The sequence below is a fragment of the Podarcis erhardii genome (genome assembly GCF_964252035.2).
Source record: "Podarcis erhardii genome assembly, chromosome: 17".
NCBI lineage: Eukaryota > Metazoa > Chordata > Lepidosauria > Squamata > Lacertidae > Podarcis > Podarcis erhardii.
The window spans coordinates 14,942,069-14,962,081 of record NC_138515.1 but is presented as its reverse complement, the minus strand read 5'-3'; the positions used below and the strand labels follow the sequence as shown (position 1 = coordinate 14,962,081).

General features: G+C 42.5%; 1 long non-coding RNA gene across 1 annotated transcript; it reads right to left on the bottom strand.

Moving 5' to 3' along the window:
- Positions 1-1,909: 1,909 nt before the first annotated feature.
- On the bottom strand, positions 1,910-17,223 carry LOC309332622. The gene is made up of 2 exons (XR_014152254.1): positions 17,065-17,223; positions 1,910-2,193 (listed from the first exon to the last, which is right to left on the bottom strand). It is a non-coding gene; the product is annotated as an uncharacterized lncRNA (long non-coding RNA).
- Between the last annotated feature and the right edge of the window lie 2,790 nt (positions 17,224-20,013).

The window sequence follows — 20,013 nt, the reverse complement described above, 5'->3', positions numbered from 1 at the left end:
AACCATCCAAGGGTCTTTTACCTTTACCTAGGAATGAAATGCAGCAGGACAAGGGGAGATAGGGAAACCATGGAGAGATGAAGGAGAAGTGGTGTTTAGGAGGTGCATTGTCTTGATGTGAGGCAGACACATGGGTGGATGGGGGTCATGACTGCCCATGTATGAGGTGCTGGAGGGATTGGACACAGCTGCACACTCAGAGTGCATTCTGTTTTGGGGATTATTGTGTTTGTTTTTCTGGTTATAACGCTAGAGCAGGCATAGGCAAACTCGGCCCTCCAGATGTTTTGGGACTACAATTCCCATCATCCCTGACCACTGGTCCTGTTAGCTAGGGATGATGAGAGTTGTAGTCCCAAAACATCTGGAGGGCCGAGTTTGTCTATGCCTGAGCTAGAGCTTCTATCCCAGTTACGAATGGTCATTTTATACTGTTCCAAGATGGAACTGGTTTTTCTCTTCTTTCCTTTTCTTTTCTGCAATATACCACTGCATTGTGCTCAATTTCATTCAGACCAGCAGGTGTGGTGTGACACAACAGCATATGCCAATGGACATGCTACCACTCTTTATGTGCATGCACACCTCTCCCCCTGCTCCACCATAACTCATTCATGAAAATGACAGAATACCACCCCACATTTCGTCCCACGATTTTCCAGGTTAACAGGGTTGCAAACAGATTGTCTTTTTCTGGGAGCAGTTAGCACACAAATGAGCACCAAACATCCACCAGATTCCACTAGATTTCCAAAAATGTGAAAGATCACATAAAAGTGAAAATCTCCAGGTAAGGAAACAATGGAATTAAGTGCTGTCTGAATGCAGCCTCGAGGGCAACAATATGGGCACAACAAGGTCAGAGTTAGACTCTGAATTGGATTCAAAGGAACTAAGCAATTTTCTGAGCTTGACGAATACTGATTTGTTTTTTAGAACCCAGTTTGGAGGTGGACTAGAATGAGTTCACACATCATTCCATTGAGGCCTTTTGTGTCTCTTGCCTTCCTCTCTCACTTCCCTCCTTCTCTCCCCTTATCCTTTGGCATATTGACCAAGATCCAGGACCTTCATCTTCTCCCTTTAAAAATTATTACATTTAAGGAATTCCATGCAATGTTGGCTCCTTCTCCAGTTGCAATATGTGAATTGGGGTTTTGATAAATCACCTTTTCTCACAGATGATGACAGTGTGCTGTTATAAAATATTTCATACCTGATGACCTTTGAGTGTTACGTATTCAAAGATTCATGAAAGCTTAGCATGAGGTATGTCTAATGATCCTTGTATAAACACACCGAAGTCTCCCTCCTACAAAGGCTCCGGCAGTCAGAAGACACATTTTCAACCCCCAGTCTTCAATCTAAGGTTCATTGGTAGCACCTGACAGCTCTCATTTGCTAAATAAAGTACAATGTGTCAATCCAGAATAAATGTAAATTATCACCTTTCTTCCTTGTTAATTAAGGTCTGATTAATGCATCTTGGCAGTTGCTCCTCATACAGTATGAGAATGGCTTTTGTTGCAAAAACAAAACTCACATATAAATCACGGCTCTGCCTCATCTATCGAACTTCAGCTTAAAAAGGTAACCTGTAAAGATCTATGCTGCTTGAAAATGTGGAGATCTTGACACCTTGGTGTATGAACAAATGAATGCCTAGAAAGAAGAATTCAAAGTCAAGTGAATCTCCTCTAGCTATTTGGGAATTGGTAAAGATATGAAATAGTGAGCGATTATATGCATATAATAGTGTTCACTTGAATTCAGACACATTTGAGCCCACTGCATGCCTTAAGACATCAGTAGCAATATTGGAAGCTATTTCTAATGTTTAGGTACAGTACTACATAACATATCTCTTCCTCATATTTTCAACAGAGGCTTTCTTCAGAATGGTATAAGGTACAGTGGTACCTTGGCTCTCAAATTTAATCCGTTCTGAAAGTCCCTTGCAAAACCAAAGTGTTCCAAAACCAAGGTGCACTTTCCCATAGAAAGTAATGAAAAATGGATAAATCCGTTCCAGACTTTTAAAAACAACCCCTAAAAATGCAATTTAACATCAATTTTACTATGTAACAAGACTCTTGATCCATAAAATGAAAGCAATAAACAATGTACTGCAGTCGCACAATCAATCAGTAGCTGAACTGGGTTCCACACAGTCACAAAAACAAAACAAAAAAGCTGCAAAAACAAAAAATAAATAGTAAAAACAGACAGACCTCAGAGTAACACTCAAAACGGAAGTGTGGCACTCAAATTGGAAGCATAACACTCCAAACGGAGCATGTTCAGCTTCTGGAAAAAGTTTGCAAACCGGAACACTTACTTCCAGGTTTGCAGTGTTTGAGTTCCAAGTTGTTTGAGTACCAAGGTGTTTGAGAACCAAGGTATCTGTGTTAGAGCACCTGATTTTCATTCAAAAGGCCCTATGTGTAACAAAGTCACAGAATCATAGAATTGTTGAGTTGAAAGGTGCCTCGAGGGTCATCTAGTCCAATCCCCTGCAATGCAGAAATCCACAACAGGTGGCCATCCAACCTCTGCTTTAAAACCCTCAAGGAAGGACAGCCCACCACCTCCCAAGGGAGACCGTTCCTCTGTCAAACAGCTCTTACTATCAGAAAGTTCTTCCTGATGTTGAGTCAGAATCTCCATTCTTGTAACTTGAAGCCACTGGTTTGTGTCCTACCCTCCAGAGCAGGAGAAAACAAGCTTGTTCCCTCTTCCATGTGACAGCCCCTGAGATATCCCTTCTCAGACTCCTCTTTTTCCAGGCTAAACATGTCCAGCTCCTTCAACCGTTCCTCACAAGGCTTGGTTCCCAGACCCTTGATCATCTTGGTTGCCCACCTCTTCACACATCGCAGGTAGGGCTGGACAATGCTCCTGTTTGACCTTCTGAACAGCTGCTTCCCATCAGTGTAGATGGTCTGAGCTGGTTGGGCCAGTGACCTGACTCAGTATAAGGTAGCTCCCTATGTGGCCCCAATCCAAACTATTTGAAGCCACAAACAGACACAGAGGGCCCCCCCCCCCCCCAAGAGGGCTTGAAATGAACTCTGGAGAAATGATGATTGCAAGCAAAACCTCAGGTGCTGCTTTCCTGATCTTGAGCCTCACAGTGAAATGGCTTGGCATTTCCTTAAATCTCCAGTGGGATTGTTAGCAATAGATCCTTGTAGAGGTTTTCCTTATAAGCGACATAAAAAGAAAAAGAAAAAACCATAGAAATTTGCTAGCAATTCACATCAACAAGGTAAAGCTTTATATCACAAGGCTATACCTGCAATCTTTCAGATTCTCCTCCAAATCCATCTTTTTGAAATCCCCTTTCTTCTTTTAAAAAAATGGATTAATTTTATTGATCAATGAACTGATGTTGTGTTCTGAATTAGGACACTGCCATTTTCTGTCTGGGCACAAAGGAAAACACATCAATGGACTACTTGGAGAGGAAAGAAATTAAATAGAAGGCCTTTCCCCATAATGGAAAAACATATTTTTGTGGTATGCATAAGGAAGGGTTTGAAATATCATTTCAAAAAGGTCTACTTTCAGATCTTGAGCAGCGATAATAAAGGGATTAGAATAACAACAATGGCATAGTACCAATTTATAGCTTAATACCAACTCACTTTAAAAGATTTCCACCCTTTCGTCTCCTGCTCAACTCCTGAAGGATGAAGGAGAAATCTGCTTCAAATGCATGTGTGCCACACACTCCAACATCCCTCAAATGAAAATAGGGACATTTTTTGCTCCCCCGCAACTGACCCTCCTCGACCCGTCAATTTTGGCCCCCCGACCCAAAGAGCATTTTCTATCAGAAGAAGAGCAAGTGCCACCACAATTACACCAATGGGTCACAACACACATGCCCTCCATTGACCCGAGAAACCCTTTAATCCCACTTTTATTTTATTCTTTGGTATATTTACAAAAACACATGTCAATGGATACATTTTAGAAAGAGGTAAGATTAGAAGCAGATGCACAAAGCATTTTTTAAAAAATAAAAATAAATCAAGACTCCTTGGGTTCCACTCCACTCCCCCTTTTTTCCTGCCCAGGGTGGCCCTGCCATCTGCCTGCCCCTAAGATCCACTGCATCACGCAGGACTTCACCTTGGTGGTGACAGCCTCTCCTCTTCCTACTCGCCTGCTCTCAGACAGCCACTACAAGCCACCCAAGGGAGGAGGCAGGCAGCAACAACCATGGAGAGGCAATAGGATGGTCCCTCATCACTGCCAAAGCTCAGGACAAGCCCCAGCTCATTCTCCTCCCTGAGCTTAGCAGAGGCAGCACTGGCGGGGGGGACTTTCCGGGATCAAATCAGAAGCCGGGTTGGCTTTTGTGATTCTGGGACTGTCCCTGTAAAATCGCGACACTTGTTTTTGTTTTTTTTAAAAAAAATAATGTTTATTAAATTTTTAACAAAAAAGAGTTACAAAATAATAACACACAAGAAAAAAATACAAAGATACAAAAACCAAAAATTTAACATAAAAAGGAAAAAATAAAAACTAAAAATCCCTCTTTTGTAATATCTTACATTCATTTACTTATTTTCGTGACTTCCTCACACCTCCCTTTTTTGTATTCCATTTAAAAATTTATTCAGCAAATTCATAACCTCATATTTTTCCCTTAATTATTTATCTTCACATAGTCTAACTTCAAATTTTCATCTGATATCCATCCCTTCTTGCATAATGTTATTTTACCTTATTACTAGAACCACTTCATTTCATTCCAACGTCATTAACATTCAATAATTTTACAGTGTTTCTGTAGATAGATTTTAAATTTCTTCCAATCTTCTTCCACCGACTCTTTTCCCTGGTCTCGGATTCTGCCGGTCATTTTAGCCAATTCCATATAGTCCATTACTCGCATCTGCCATTCTTCCAGGGTGGGTAGATCTTGTGTCTTCCAATGCTTTGCAATGAGTATTCTTGCTGCTGCTGTAGCATACATAAAAAACGTTCTATCCTTCTTTGGCACCACTTGGCCGACCATACCCAGGAGAAAGGCCTCTGGTTTCTTCAAGAAGGTATATTTAAATACCTTTTTCAATTCATTATAGATCATTTCCCAGAAAGCCTTAATCCTTGGGCATGTCCACCAGAGGTGAAAGAATGTACCTTCAGTCTCTTTACATTTCCAACATTTATTATCGGGAAGATGGTAGATTTTTGCAAGCTTGACTGGGGTCATATACCACCTGTATATCATTTTCATAATATTCTCTCTTAAGGCATTACATGCCGTGAATTTCATACCAGTGGTCCACAACTGTTCCCAGTCAGCAAACATAATGTTATGGCCGATATCTTGTGCCCATTTTATCATAGCAGATTTTACCGTTTCATCCTCAGTGTTCCATTTCAGCAGCAGGTTGTACATTTTTGATAATGTCTTAGCTTTGGATTCTAACAATTCTGTTTCTAGTTTTGATTTTTCCACCTGGAAACCAATTTTTTTATCTAGATTATAAGCCTCCCTTATTTGGAAATAATGAAGCCAATCTCGCACTTTATCCTTTAATTTCTCGAAACTCTGCAATTTCAATTTGTCACCTTCCTGTTCCAAAATTTCCCAATATTTTGGCCAGTTGGCCTCCATATTGAGTTTTTTCAGAGCCTTGGCTTCCATAGGCGATAACCACCTTGGGGTTTTATTTTCAAGTAAGTCTTTATATCTTGTCCAGACATTAAACAATGTTCTTCTGACAATATGATTTTTAAAAGCCTTATGCACTTTAACCTTGTGTCAGGGAACTGACATCAGAGCGAGAGGCGGAGGCAGGGCTCCAGAGCAATGCCAGAGAGGGGACCAGCAGGGGGGAAGGAATTCAGCGTAACACCAGTAGAGAAGAGAGGGAGATGGAGGAATTGGTGACAGGGCTCCGAGACCTTTCACCAGAAACTAGTGGAGAGAGCGCTGGCACGCCCCAGCCTTCCCCTTACTTGCGCAGACGAGTTCCGCGCAGGGAACATAGGCGGAGACTTGGAGTCAAACAGCTTTTATGCTGGAAGAGGTTCAAGAAACGCCCACTGACGGATTCTGCAAGTGACTAACAGGTCACGGAGGGCGAGCTGTGAGCCTAAGCATGGTTGGGCAAGCAATCAAACTAAACCAAAGGCAATTTATGCACAAGTAACCCCCTTACAACCATTACACCTTGTCATACCACAGATATGCATGCCACCCAAAAGCATTATCAAAGCCTTCTAAATCCAAAATGTCTGTGTTCTCAAGAAGCAGCCATTCTTTCAGCCAGCAAAAAGCTGCTGATTCATAATACAACTTAAAGTCAGCAAAAAGCTGCTGATTCATAATACAACTTAAACTAAAACTGCTGATTCATAATACAACTTAAACTTTTATGCCGGACTAAAATCGCGATACTTGGAGGGTATGCTGTACATTATATGTGGTGGTTCCGACTCAATCCACCTTTGCCTGCATTGGACAACCTCTTGTAATGAGCATCCACTTAGGGGAGAGGCTGCAGCTCTCTCCTTCACAAGTAGAAGGTCTCAGGTTCATCTTCTGACATCACCAGGTAGGGCTGGCGGAGAGCCCTGTCTGAAAAACTGGACAGCCACTTCTAGCCATTGTTAGGATTCCTGCTCTGTGTTTGCAGTCATGAAATTGTTGTCTATCACATGATGGTGTGTGTTTTCATTCCACAGTCTGGGAAGTGACGGAGACAGGATGTTTTGATGCTACTGTGTTCTGGAATGTAGGACTATTGTCCTTTGTTTCTTTCTCTCTTTGCTGTCTGGTGAGAAAGAGGAAGGAGCTAAGGCAGAATGCTCTGAGTGTATTATATGTAAATAAACGTAGATTAGCCAAAATGCTGTACTACTCAGTTCTGTTACGCAAACTGCGGATACTCTGCGGACCCCTAAGTGTGCTGATGCTTCTTGGTATCAATCGCTGTGATGTTCGGGCTGAAAAAAAGCTTTTGAAGCTCCCGAATGACCAACCAGGAGGGAGAGAACATGCCAGTCGGGCATGTGTCTTTGCCAGGGTCCTACATGAGAGTAGGATGATTCTAACACTTCTACTGTGCTAGATGGATTAATGTATTGACTCAATATAAGACAGCTCTCTTTGTCCAAGCTGCTCATTCACTGCCGATTATATATATAAAAGAGTCAACTGTCAGAAAAAAGGGAGAGGCGGCAAGCTGTCAGAGGCTTAATGCTGTCCAGCTGGCATAGATAAGACTCTGGGCTCCCAGCCAGTTCCAAACTATTTGATTTATTTGACAAAGTTCAAAAGTACATCTCCAGCGTTTCAATTAGTGTCCGTCCCCTTGTTGCACAGTTGCCGCCTCTAATCTTTCTTCTTCCTTTTCCATACCCAGCATGCAAGTCTGCGGAAACCCCTCCCCTGACTTCCTTTGTGTACAGAATGACTTGTTCCAGGCTCATCCTCCTACCCCCCAACGTCAGACCCACTGTCAGACAACAGGCTGCTAATAATCTCTTTAGGCTCTCTATAAAGCATGTTCTCCAATAAATGAGAGCACGTGTTGCGGTGTGGGCCACCAGGCCAGGCCTCTTGTTGCCAGGCAGGTTAATAGTTGTTGCCTGGCATCATTATTGGGTAACCGGGTTGCTGGGGCAAATTGTATGTTGCAAATTGGGTGGGTGGGACCATAGTCTTTAAATATTGGTGCACTCTGGTTTCTCTTTCTCTTTGCAGAGTGCATCGGATCACCCGCCCGCCCACCCTCTTTTCCGGTTGACCTTGCTTTGCCTGTCATGGGGTCGTCTGCCTTGGCGCAGGGGCCTAGTAGGAATTTTGCCATTTGGTGATTGGCTGTGCCATTTGGTTTTTGCCTACTACTCAGCAATTCGTCACAACTTGTAAGGTTGTGGTTAGGCATTGGTTATAATATGCTGGTGGTGGAGGGGTCAGGTTAGGCCGTGCCTGCCCCTCCCGTTGTGCTGAAGGGAATTCCGTTAAAGGAATCCTGGGGCTTGTCATGATTTCGTCCAATCCCTGTCATGGGACCAGGGCCGCCCAATCCCTGTCATGGGAATCCTTGTCATAGGACCGGGCCGGCAAGCTTTCGGGGAGTTGCTGGGGTGAGCGGCGTGGGTCCGACGCTTAGCTCAAATGATCCTCAAGTTAGACTTTCCCTTCTACTGGCTACTGATCGGATCTCGGGATGTCAGTTCTGTCCCAGGCGGGGGGACAGATAGTCATAACCAATGTCTAAACAACCACTCACTGATTTTGTATTTAATAAAGTTGTGGCCAAAATAGTGCCCAAAAAACCAAAACTAAATTACGTGTTATGTGTGAAGTTATTTGAGGGGTGGCCTGGGGACCTACACACGCAACTGCTGGTTTCTGTTCTTTCATCTTTTCCCGTTTGCCTCTCCCTGACATCAACCTCCATCTTGTTCTTCTGCACAATAAACAAATGATCTAAATCACTAGATAGCCTATGCCTTACCTTCCACAAGCCAAAGGGTTTCCTGTCAACCCAAAGCTTCCTTTTCCCATACTTTTGAATTTTCCCTTGTTTTCAATTGCCACAACATAGCATATTCTTCTCCACAGACACAACCAATTCTGTTTGGGATTATTAAGTCTTCAGTAAATGTCTGACAGGATTGGGGGATGGGGGATGGACAGAGGACATTTGCCATCACATGAATAATGGTGAACATTCTTCCCGAAGTATCCAGTATTTTATTTTATTTTATTTTTAAAAAGGAAATATATCAGTATGACCTTTGTCGGTCTAAAATGTACCCCTATTGTTGTGAATTTCCACCACTGCCAGGCTATTGACACAGAGGGATTCTTTTCTAGGGTGGCAGATTTGCATCAAGGATATCCTGATACCTTATAGCTAAATATAACAAAGCTGTAGCCACTGATATTTGAGAGGTGATGTACTCCTTTGAAATCTCAAATCTCCATTGAGGAATGCATGAAGGATTTGATCTTTGTGAATTGCTGTATGAAATAACCTCTCATACGAATGTACAGATCGGAACACAGCTATGCGCTAGAATTTGCACTTCTGGTGGGGCTGATTTGCCGCATTCCTGTGTTTTGTTTTTTTCTTTGCCACATCCGTTTAAAAATGTTGGCATCCTCCTTTGTATTGAGGAGTTGAACATTTCCCTGCAAGATCTGCAGCAAGGTTTGTTGGATCTTGTCGTCAGGAGATGGCAGAAGGCAACAGAGCTTGGGCTGGCTCTTTCTGATAATACTTTGGATGTGCCAGAGACTAATTTGGACATGGTGCAAGCACCATGAGGAGACACCCCTTTGTGAAGGCCTTTTGACCAAACACCTTGCATTGCCATTCAGCATTGCCAAGTTTGGTTCATGAGGCCTGAATGAAGGACAGTGAAAGCAGAGTGGAGAAATAGCCGCCCCTATTCAGCTCATCTTCATGGAGAGTTGGCCATGAGAACCTCACCTTAGTTAAATCAGGTGATGGAGTTTGATCCAGAGATAGACACCTGCATGCTTTTTCCCATGCCCACTGTTGCTTGCTATGCCTTGCTGCTGTTCAAGGTAAAGGTACCCCTGACCGTTAGGTCTAGTCACGGATGACTCTGGGGTTGCACGCTCATCTCGCTCTATAGGCCGAGGAAGCCGGCGTTTGTCTGCAGACAGTTTTTCTGGGTCATGTGGCCAGCATGACTAAGCCGCTTCTGGCGAACCAGAGCGGTGCACGGAAACGCTGTTTAGCTTCCCGCTGGAGTGGTACCTATTTATCTACTTGCACTTTTGACATGCTTTCGAACTGCTAGGTTGGCAGGAGCTGGGATGCCTGTAAATAAAGTTGTAGTCTTTGCACCAAATTCACATCCCATGAGTCTCCACTCTGGAGTGGGGATAATTGCACCCATCAGAACATAGCTGTCCACTGAAAACCACACTCCTCCAGATTTTGTGACCCAACTCTTAGCTAGTTAAATGGTTCAAAGCTCACATTCAGATACGTATTATGAGAGAGAGAAAATGAGGATGTGATTCTGTACACACTTACATGGAAGTTAGTCCCGTTCAGCGTAAGTGGGATTTACTTCTGAGAAAATTTGCATAGGATTGCACTGCCAAATAAGTATTTTGAGAGAAACACATTTAACTATGTATTTTAAGATTTTAAATCGAAGATTAATATGGAAAGAGAATGGCATGGGATGATGGGAAGAAACATACAAAATGTCACATACTAGAGAAAATAATATTCACCTATCTCTGTCTTTCCCCCTCTTTTGGCATGCCAATAATCTCCATATTCTTTTCTCTTTCTTCTCTCCCTCCCCACTTTTTTACATGTATAGGGACACCTTCTAAGTGGCCCTATTTTCCAGGGACATCCATGATTTACAGAAGCTGTCCCAGTTTCTGATTTGATCCCGGAATGTCACGCTTTTCCTTAGGACCTTCCTTTTTTCATTGGAGAAATGTCAGGGGGGATGGAGTTATCTGACCCCCAAGCCATCTGAAGCCAATCCTGTATAGGGAAGGCTTTTTTAATGTTTAATGTTTTATTATGTTTTCATATATATTGAAAGCCGCCCAGAGTAGCTGGGGCAACCCAGTAAGATGTGTAGAGTATATATATAGTAAAATTATCATTATGGAATGGGATTATTTTCATCAGAGAAATGTTGGAGGGTATACATTTTTACCACATTTGGTTTTATAATCGCAAGTCATTTTGAGACATTTTTGTGGTGTGCAATGAATAAATGCAAATAATGATATTTCTTCAATTACATTGCAAGACAATGAGCCAATATTGCCTGTTTTTCTGTTCTGTTACCCACAATTCCATATCTAACGGGGGGGGGGGAGAGAGAGAGAGTAAGAAAGGGGGGGTGAGAGAGAGAAAGTAAAAATGAATGAGTCAGCGACATTTTGTAAACCATTCTGGGAGGTTGTATACGTAAAAAGTGCTGCTTAAATAAATAAATCATTTTCACTGAAGAAAACTGAAGGCAATTTTGGCACATATCTCAGAACATACATAGCAGATCTCTGTCATTTATTTTCCTGTTGGGTACCATGGTAAAGCATAGTGACAAAATTCTTCCGTCAGGAGTCAATATTTTCCCCCTGCCTCATCTCCCGAAACCCAAGCATTAAAGGAAACTCATATATGTTATACCAGCACAATGATGCATAACGTAAAAATAAAAATAATAAAAAAATCTGTATACACGTACACATATGCTCCAACCATTTTATTTTTGCTTACCTTATCAAGCTGATCTTTTATTAATTTATTTCATTTCCTCATTATCGTTTCCCGAAAGGCTGTCATTATATTCACAGGCAAAATTCCAACCTTTTGGGGTGCGCTGTGCCCTCATTCTAAATTGCTTTGTGGACTTTGGCACCAGTTAATTAGTAGAATATTTTCCTCTCAGTCTCCTATTGATTTGTAGGACAATTATCCACAGAGAGGGGACAGCTTCTGGAATTCTAACTCAAATAAAATTCCTGTTCAAGTCAATGTGAATTCCCCTCTGAGGAAGGGGATGAGACCTGCTTACCTTTCCCCAGGTTAGACATTCAACATTGGTGGTGAGTGATTTGTTTTTGTGTTATAGATTTTGACCATGGTGGAGTGGCAAGGCAGCATTGTTAGAATTCCTCAAAACAGCCTTTTCAACCTGTGGCATACCAAGGGTCCCGATTCTCCAGGGACAGCCCTGGAATCCATCACAGTTTCTGATTTGATCCCAGAATTGTCCCAGTTTCCCTTTTAATTCCCCTGCATGTTTTGGAGAACAATTAAAAGTAGCGTGTGTGAGTGTGTGTGTGTGTGTGTGTAGGTGCAAAAATGGAGTCCTGTTTATACAGGAAATAAAATCCCTGCACCAAATGAAGGAAATAGTGAAGCTGGCATATGAAGTTATTCCTATAATCTTGAAGGAAAAGGTCACCAATCAGCTTTAAATTCTTTATTGCCATGCTTCTGTAGCCAGCCATTTCTTAGGAAACATAGGGAGCATTGATTCCTTTCTTGTAAATGGAGCCTGACACTGTCTACTCAGAAGTAAATCCCACTGTATTCCATGGAGTTTCTTCGAAAGTAGCTGTGTAAATCTGAAGCCTTTTTACTGCAAACTAAGTCCCAGTAAGATTTGGTATGTCTGGTATGTTCCTGATCACTCTCACTGTTTCTATTATTTTATTATTGTGGCTGTGGTTGTGGTTGTTCCGCCTTTTCCCCTGACAGGGACTCAAGGACCCTATTTTCATCAGAGAAATGTTGGAGGGTAAGCTGTGGCCTTCCAGATGTTTTGGACTGCAACTCCCATCATGCCTTACCATTGACCATTCTGGTCAGGGCTGATGGAAGCTGTGGTCCAATACATCTGGTAGACACTAGGCTTCTTTTTGCGTGTCGAGACCCCGCAGCCACCCCCTCGTTGGAAATAACTCACACAAGGACTTGAATATCAGGTTTATGTTATTGGGCAAATTTTGGCCACAACTTTATTGAAATTACAGAATGTGAGCAGTATTGGCTTAGGTATTGATTGGACCTGACTATATCTGACTCCTGCCCATTGTGCAGGAAGTCCAGTAAGGGTAAGCCACCGGTAGGGGGAGCCCTGTCGATGCAAACCAACTCAAGCTCCCCCTGGTGTTCCCGTCGGGGTCGTGTCAAGGCCTTAGCCCCCCAGCCAGGCTTCAGACTAGATCAACGCCCCCGGATTCCTTTAACGGAATACCCTTAAGCATGGAGGGGCAGGTGATGGCCACACCTCCCCTCCCCCACACAAGGTCAAACAATGCCTAACTGCCACAAGAGCCCCAAAGGCTCGCCGCCAAATACCCTCACATCTGTAACCAAAGCCTCAGTCCCTCTGCAATGTCAGCCAGCCATATATCATTCCCCCAGTCAGAAAGGTGCACGCCATCGTCGCGAAATAAGGCCATTTTACTGCAACATTCGTTCCCCTCAAAGCAAAACAGCATACAGTGGTGCCCCACAAGACGAATGCCTCGGAAGACGAAAAACTCACTAGACGAAGGAGTTTTTCATTTTCGAGGTGCTTTGCAAGACGCATCTCCCTATGGGCTTGCTTCGCAAAATGAAGCTTGCCCCGCAAGCTCCGGGGATAGCGGGGAAGCGCAGCGCGTCTTCCCCGCTGTCCCCGGACCTCTTTTGAAGCAAGGGGCGGCAGGGAGAAGATCGCTTCTCCCCGTTGCCAGCCCCTCAATCTCCGGGGACAGAGGGGAAGGCGCGCACCTTCCCCTCTGTCCCCGGACCCCTTTTGAAGCAAGGGAAGTGGCAGCGGGGAGAACCAAGGGGCGGCAACGGGGAGAATCGCTTCTCCCCGCTGCCCCTTCCCTTGGTTCAAAAGGGGTCCGGGGACAGAGAGGAAGGCGGGCGCCTTCCCTCTGTCCCCGGACGGTCTCCATAGGAACGCATTGATTGATTTTCAGTGCATTCCTATGGGAAACCATGCTTCGCAAGACGAAAAACTCGCAAGAAGAAAAAACGTGCGGAACGAATTAATTTCGTCTTGCGAGGCACCACTGTATCCTTGGAGTCCACAAGGTTCCATCCCTCACTCAACTGCAGAGCCAGCTTCTGTCTTCTTTGCTGCTAGACTGCCGTTCCTGAACTGTTTCTTCGAAGCCTCAACTCAAGCATGTGCTGTGTGTCCCAGCCTAGTTAGAAGCCACTAGGCACCTTCGTTAAAGAAATATCTAAGCATCAAGAGCCATCAAAGAAGGATAATCAGCTACCCAGAGAAACATCAGCTGATCATCAGTGCCCATTAGCAAGCAAGCAAGTTCTGCAAAAGATGGCCGTCCCCTCACTGACACTTTCCACTTGCTATCTAGAAGTTTCTGTAATGAAAACTAACAAGTCAATTCTCTGATCTGTGCTTCCCTCGATATCTGTAGCACACCTGGAGATTAATAGCACATGGAAATAATCTGCTGTCCTTTGTAGAGAAAACCGTACAGTTGTTCTTGGGAAGAAATAATTGCTACATTGCTTATACAGCCAATGCCTGAACTTAATGGAGCATAAAGAGGGTGGTATGTATCATGAAGGCAGCGTATTATCCATTTAAACAGCTTTCAGTCTTGCACATAAATTAGATCTTTGACAAGCCTCAGAATACAGAAACCACGCAGTAATGAATTTGCATGCATGCATAATCCTAACAAAGAAATGCATCTAATGATGAACAAGGGGAGAGAAACTAACTAATAAGTAGAGGACAAAACTTGAATCTAATTATCTTCCCCGTATAGCTCTCAGTTCTCCGATACTTGTCTCCCCTTTAAATAAAGGGAAAGTATACAGTAATAGTTTTATAGTCCACATCCGTTGCATAAAAGTGAATGCCAAAATGCATATTCATATAGAATATAGATTCCCTGTGCAGTAAATGCTCACTGGCCTTTTAGTTATAATGGTGTTCCTATAATCTAATAAAAGATTTTCTGGAAGAAAGTATATTGGGGAAAATGTCGTCCTAGTTCAGACTTTAGCCTGGTGCGATACTTCATGTACTGCTTAAGTGGGGGCGCCTGCCCATCTGACTGGGTTGCCCCAGCCCCTCTGGGTGGCTTTCATCACATATAAAAACATAATAAAATATCAAACATTCACAACTTCCTGATACTGTGGAACCTCGAGTTGCGGGTGTAATCCATCCCGGAGGCAGGTCCGCAACTCGAAGCATTCACATCCAGAAGCGCCACGTCTGCGCACGCATGGGCTCGATTTAGTGCTTCTGCACATGCGCAAAGCACAATTTAGCGCTTCACCACACTGGCGACTGTTACTGCTTGCAAGTAGGAGAGGGGAAACAATTTTTCCCCAATTTCAGTTCAGTTCAGTTTTTCCAATTTCAGAGATACACAATCTCTGTGTATCTCATTCTTCTTAAATTTAGTTTGCCACATTTCTGCAGGAATTTGCAAATAACTGAATACGAACGGTGCACAGGCTTAACATATAGAATAAGAGAACAAGAAGAACATGCATTTAAGGAAGATTGGAAAACTTTTATTGGATGCATGGGAAATAATTGTGTACAGCTGAAAAGGCTGGCAGCATTAAGATGAATTCAGCAGTGTAAACAAGTTTTGATGGATGCAATAATGGAATATTGAATGGCATAGTTTTTGTAAAATATGAGAGATTTATGATACGTAAAATGAACCATGGAAAGAGAAGTAAAATGAGTATTTTAAATTGTAAAACAGAAAATTTGATAAAAATTTGTGTGTGTGTGTGTGTGTGTGTGTAGCATTTGCAATTAAACCCTCATGAAAAGTCACCAGCATTTTAGTATGAACACTTTTTTGTATGTACTTTTGACTAATATATACATTTTTTGCAAGCACCCTCTGATATAATATGTGCTTCTAAGTTACTTTCTCTAATATACATTTATTTGTTTGTCTGTCTATCTAATTAATAATATTTGTATACTGGTTAAGTGCAACAAAGCTCTAAGTAGTCAGCATAAAACTTTGTGCACATTTTCCTCCATCATATGCATTTTTAAAAAAATAATATTTATTAAAAATTTTCAAATATAACAGAAAAAGAAAAACATCCAAATTTAAGGCCTTATTTTCAATGTCATCTTTCCAGGACTTCCCCTCCCCTCCCCCTCTTGTATTCCAGTTCTTTCAAATAGATTCAGCAAATTCTTACCCCAAGTTTTAAAGTTATTATCATTAACCCAATTTAAAAAATATTTTCCCATCCCCTAAAATCGACCTGTTCCCTTCCACGAGTTCCCCTCTTTAGTATACAATACAGATTAACATAAAAAAAATAGAAAAAAGAATAAAATGTAATTTAACACCCTTTGGATTCCAAATTTCCCTCCCCCCTTTCCCGGTTGCGTTCCCAATGTCCGTCAATGTCTACTGTCGTCCTGGAGCTCCCACATCTAAGCCATAATCCTTCACCAGTCTGCTTTGCCGTCTTTTTAATAGTCTTTGCCGTCTTTTGGTCATCTTTGATTTCGAATGTCCAATCTTAGAAGGGGTCTATTTTTTGTCCATATTGTTTGGCTGGAAAATCTATTAAAGTCAGAGAGGCACAGATTTTCAATGATAGCTGTGTTTCAGTTCACCCATTGGTTGCAGAAGTGCAAATTAGGTATTTTGTCATTAAAATGCAAATAAAAATCCCCCTCCATCCCTAGTTGCACTGGAAAACAAAGCATAATCCTATGCATGTTTACTCAGAAACAAGCCCTAGTGTGATTAATGTAGCTTCTTTATAACCTTAAAATGATATAGCAGTGTACACGAGAGGCTTAAAAGTCCAGCAGTGAATAACAATTATTCGGTTAGTTAATTTGTGGTTTGGTGTGGTCAGCAACCAAGAAATCCCTTGCCCCTCTGTGTAAAGTATCACGATGAAATTTTAATGGAATTCTGTATCCATAGCTGAATCTTGGATCGCTCTCTCTGTATGTCAGTTTGATTCCAGACTCATCATGGACTCATCATGATGCAATATTCAGCTCTTTTCTTGTCTTGCTTAAGAAACCACTGGAGTTCCAATTAAATGGGTATTTAAAGAAGAAAATCAGAACCACCCTTTCCAAGCACCCTTAGTAGACTCTGGCCCAATGCGCTGAAAATTCAGAAACAATAAGCCTGACAAAAGAAAAAGAACAAAGAATATGTTTCCTAGCATATCACTTATTTCCTGGTGTCCTTCCAACCAGCATTCTCCAGCACCTACCTAATTAATACAGTGGTACCTTGGTTCTCAAACTTAATCCGTTCTGGAAGTCCGTTCCCAAACCAAAGCATTCCAAAACCAAGGTGCGCTTTCCCATAGAAAATAATGCAAAATGGATTAATATGTTCCAGACTTTTAAAAACAACCTCTCAAACAGCAATTTAACATGAATTCTACTATCTAACAAGACCATTGATTCATAAAATGAAAGCAATAAACAATGTACTGCAGTCACACAATCAATCAGTAGCTGAACTGGGTTCCACACAGTCACAAAAACAAAACAAAAAAGAGTCGCAAAAACAAAAACTCAAAAGAAATAGCAAAAACAGACAGACCCCAGTGTAACACTCAAAACGGAAGTGTGGCACTCAAAACTGAGCACGTTCAGCTTCCCAAAAAAGTTCGCAAACGGGAACACTTACTTCCGGGTTTGCAGTATTTGGGTTCCAAGTTGTTTGAGTACCAAGGCGTTTGAGAATGAAGGTACCACTGAATTCATGATTTTTCTTCCTCATGTCAACTTTTGGGGGCACTTTTCAGCTGATAGAGACTGAAGCAGAGGGAACTGAGGTAGCTTGGAGGGAACGTTGGTCAGTGTTAGGAATGCATTTAAGGGCAAACGTATAACTTAACTCCTTTCACAGCCCGTGGCGGATTACCAAATAGGCAGGGTAGCCACCAGGCCCACGTCTTTTAGGGGTCCCATGACAAAGGGTGAAAATAATGTTGATTTGATCTCAAAGGTAAATTAAAAAAAAAAGTATTAGGAGATAATTTGCAAAGCCCCGGCCCCCAAGATTTTGACTGCCTTGTGGCCTCCACAGGGGTTTAATCCAGCACTGTTTGACACCAACACTACAGTAAGAAGGCCCCAAGGGTCATTTGTACATAACAAAATATGTACATCATAGGAGGCTACACCACACAAAACACTGTTGCTGTATGTAGGTTTTATTTTATTTGGTTTTTTGTCTTATATTTTGGAAATGTACATCCAGTCCCCCCCCCAAAAAAAACTACAGCTTGTTTAAGGGATGCGGGTGGCACTGTGGGTTAAACCACAGAGCCTAGGACTTGCCGATCAGAAGGTTGGCGGTTCGAATCCCCGCGATGGGGTGAGCTCCCGTTGCTCGGTCCCTGCTCCTGCCAACCTAGCAGTTCGAAAGCACGTCAAAGTGCAAGTAGATAAATAGGTGCCGCTCCAGCGGGAAGGTAAATGGCATTTCCGTGCGCTGCTCTGGTTCGCCAGAAGCGGCTTAGTCATGCTGGCCACATGACCCAGAAGCTGTACGCCGGCTCCCTCAGCCAGTAAAGCGAGATGAGTGACGCAACCCCAGAGTCGTCCATGACTGGACCTAACAGTCAGGGGTCCCTTTACCTTTACAGCTTGTTTAGCTTATATGTAAATCCAGCACTGGGACGGGAACAGAAACACTAGCATTAAAATCTGGAAGACTAATGCAATGTTCCTCATGTCTGAATACACCCTTGAACTTTGCATCCTCCACAGTGTGTTGTTCTGCCCTAAAATTCTTACGGATCAGTCTGGATGTACATAAGTACAAGCCCTATTCCTTTTAATGGAATCTGAATCAGCGAAGAATCTCTTCCCGTTTACCCCCACACACACACCCCACACCTTCTGCATTTCAAAGCAGCTCCGTGGGATGAAACACAAGGAGGAGGCGAGGTTTTAAATCGACAAGAGTTTCTGGTATAGAAAATTGTGAGTAAAACAGACGCCACAATGCCATCTCCTTAATTTGAACGCAGAGGTTCTGAGCAGTTCAAGCAGCTAATAAAGAGGCAAGAAAGAAATACAATTTGCAGCTATTTTGGAGGAGGAGGGGCTGTGGGGTGGGGTGGAGAGAGAGAAAGGACCTTTTACAAATAGCTCTGGGTTTATATCTAGCCAAGCAAGTAGGAAGGCAGCGGCAGATAATAATGTGATTACTTTGGTAATGATATGCATTAGATACATTATGGGAAACAATAATACTCCCCACTGAATGCAGTCAATCCAGTTATTGATTTTTCTTAATGGTAAAAGCGCTATTCCAAAACCAGAAAGAGATATCCTTTATTTATTCTCCTTCCCTTGCGAGCCTCATCTTCACAGACCCTTTGATGCAGAGTACTATGCAGAGATAATGGAGTAATGTATATCTAATCTGACACCTACTGGGCCAGGCTAATGTCTCAGATAAAAACTGCTTGGATTGCTGTTGCTATTGAAAACAGAATCTATGAAAAATAAAACAAGAAGAAGAAAGAAAGGAAAGGAAAGGAATTCTGCTAAAAGGCTGAACTTTGCTTTTGCTTCCTCCTGGAGTTTCTTTGGTGTTTTCTGTTTTGATTTTCTTATATAATTTAATCCTAATCTATGCCCATTTCTTCTCTTGGAATCTGTTCAGCCAACTCCTGCCTGACTGATGGGATGCTCAGCTAGAGCTCTCTCCGCTTTCTCCAACACAAATAAATGTGTAGAGGGTTGCTCCTGGATGTTACTAAAAGTACCCTTTCCTTTAAATACATAGCCCCCTTTCCCCACTTTGTTGTTTTTGTTGCTGCTGCTGCTGTTATTTCGATTAATATACCACCCTTTATCAGGGTGGTGTATGACATGACAAACACATTACAAAACATCAGTGACGAAAATATAATAAAAACATAGTAAAAAGCCTTCTGACGGACAGCCTAATACAGTGGTACCTCAGGTTACATACGCTTCAGGTTACAGACCCCACTATTACCTCAGGTTAAGAACTTTGCTTCAGGATGAGAACAGAAATTGCGTGGCAGTGGTGCGGCAGCAGTGGGAGGCCCCATTAGCTAAAGTGGTGCTTCAGGTTAAGAACAGTTTCAGGTTAAGAACAGACCTCTGAAATGAATTAAGTACGTAAACAGAGGTACCACTGTAGTAAAATAATCATAATCCTCTCCCCCACATTTGATAGCTTCCCCCAAAGAAGCCTGGGAACTGTAGTTTGTTAAGGATGCTGGCAGTAGTTAGGAGATCTCTGTTCCCCTCATGGAACGACATTTGCGGGACCAGGTGCAGGCAGCACATGGTTGCAGAGGGCTGAAGAGAGGAGATAAATATTGTGCAACAATCTCAGGTTCAGTTAGGCCACAACTTTTATTGATTACAAATGTAATATGTTTTTGGCCAACCCGCTTGGTATGTACCCTGAATCAGCCTGTCTACCTAGTGGCCGATTATTTAGCTGGGTCGACTCTTGGTCACCCC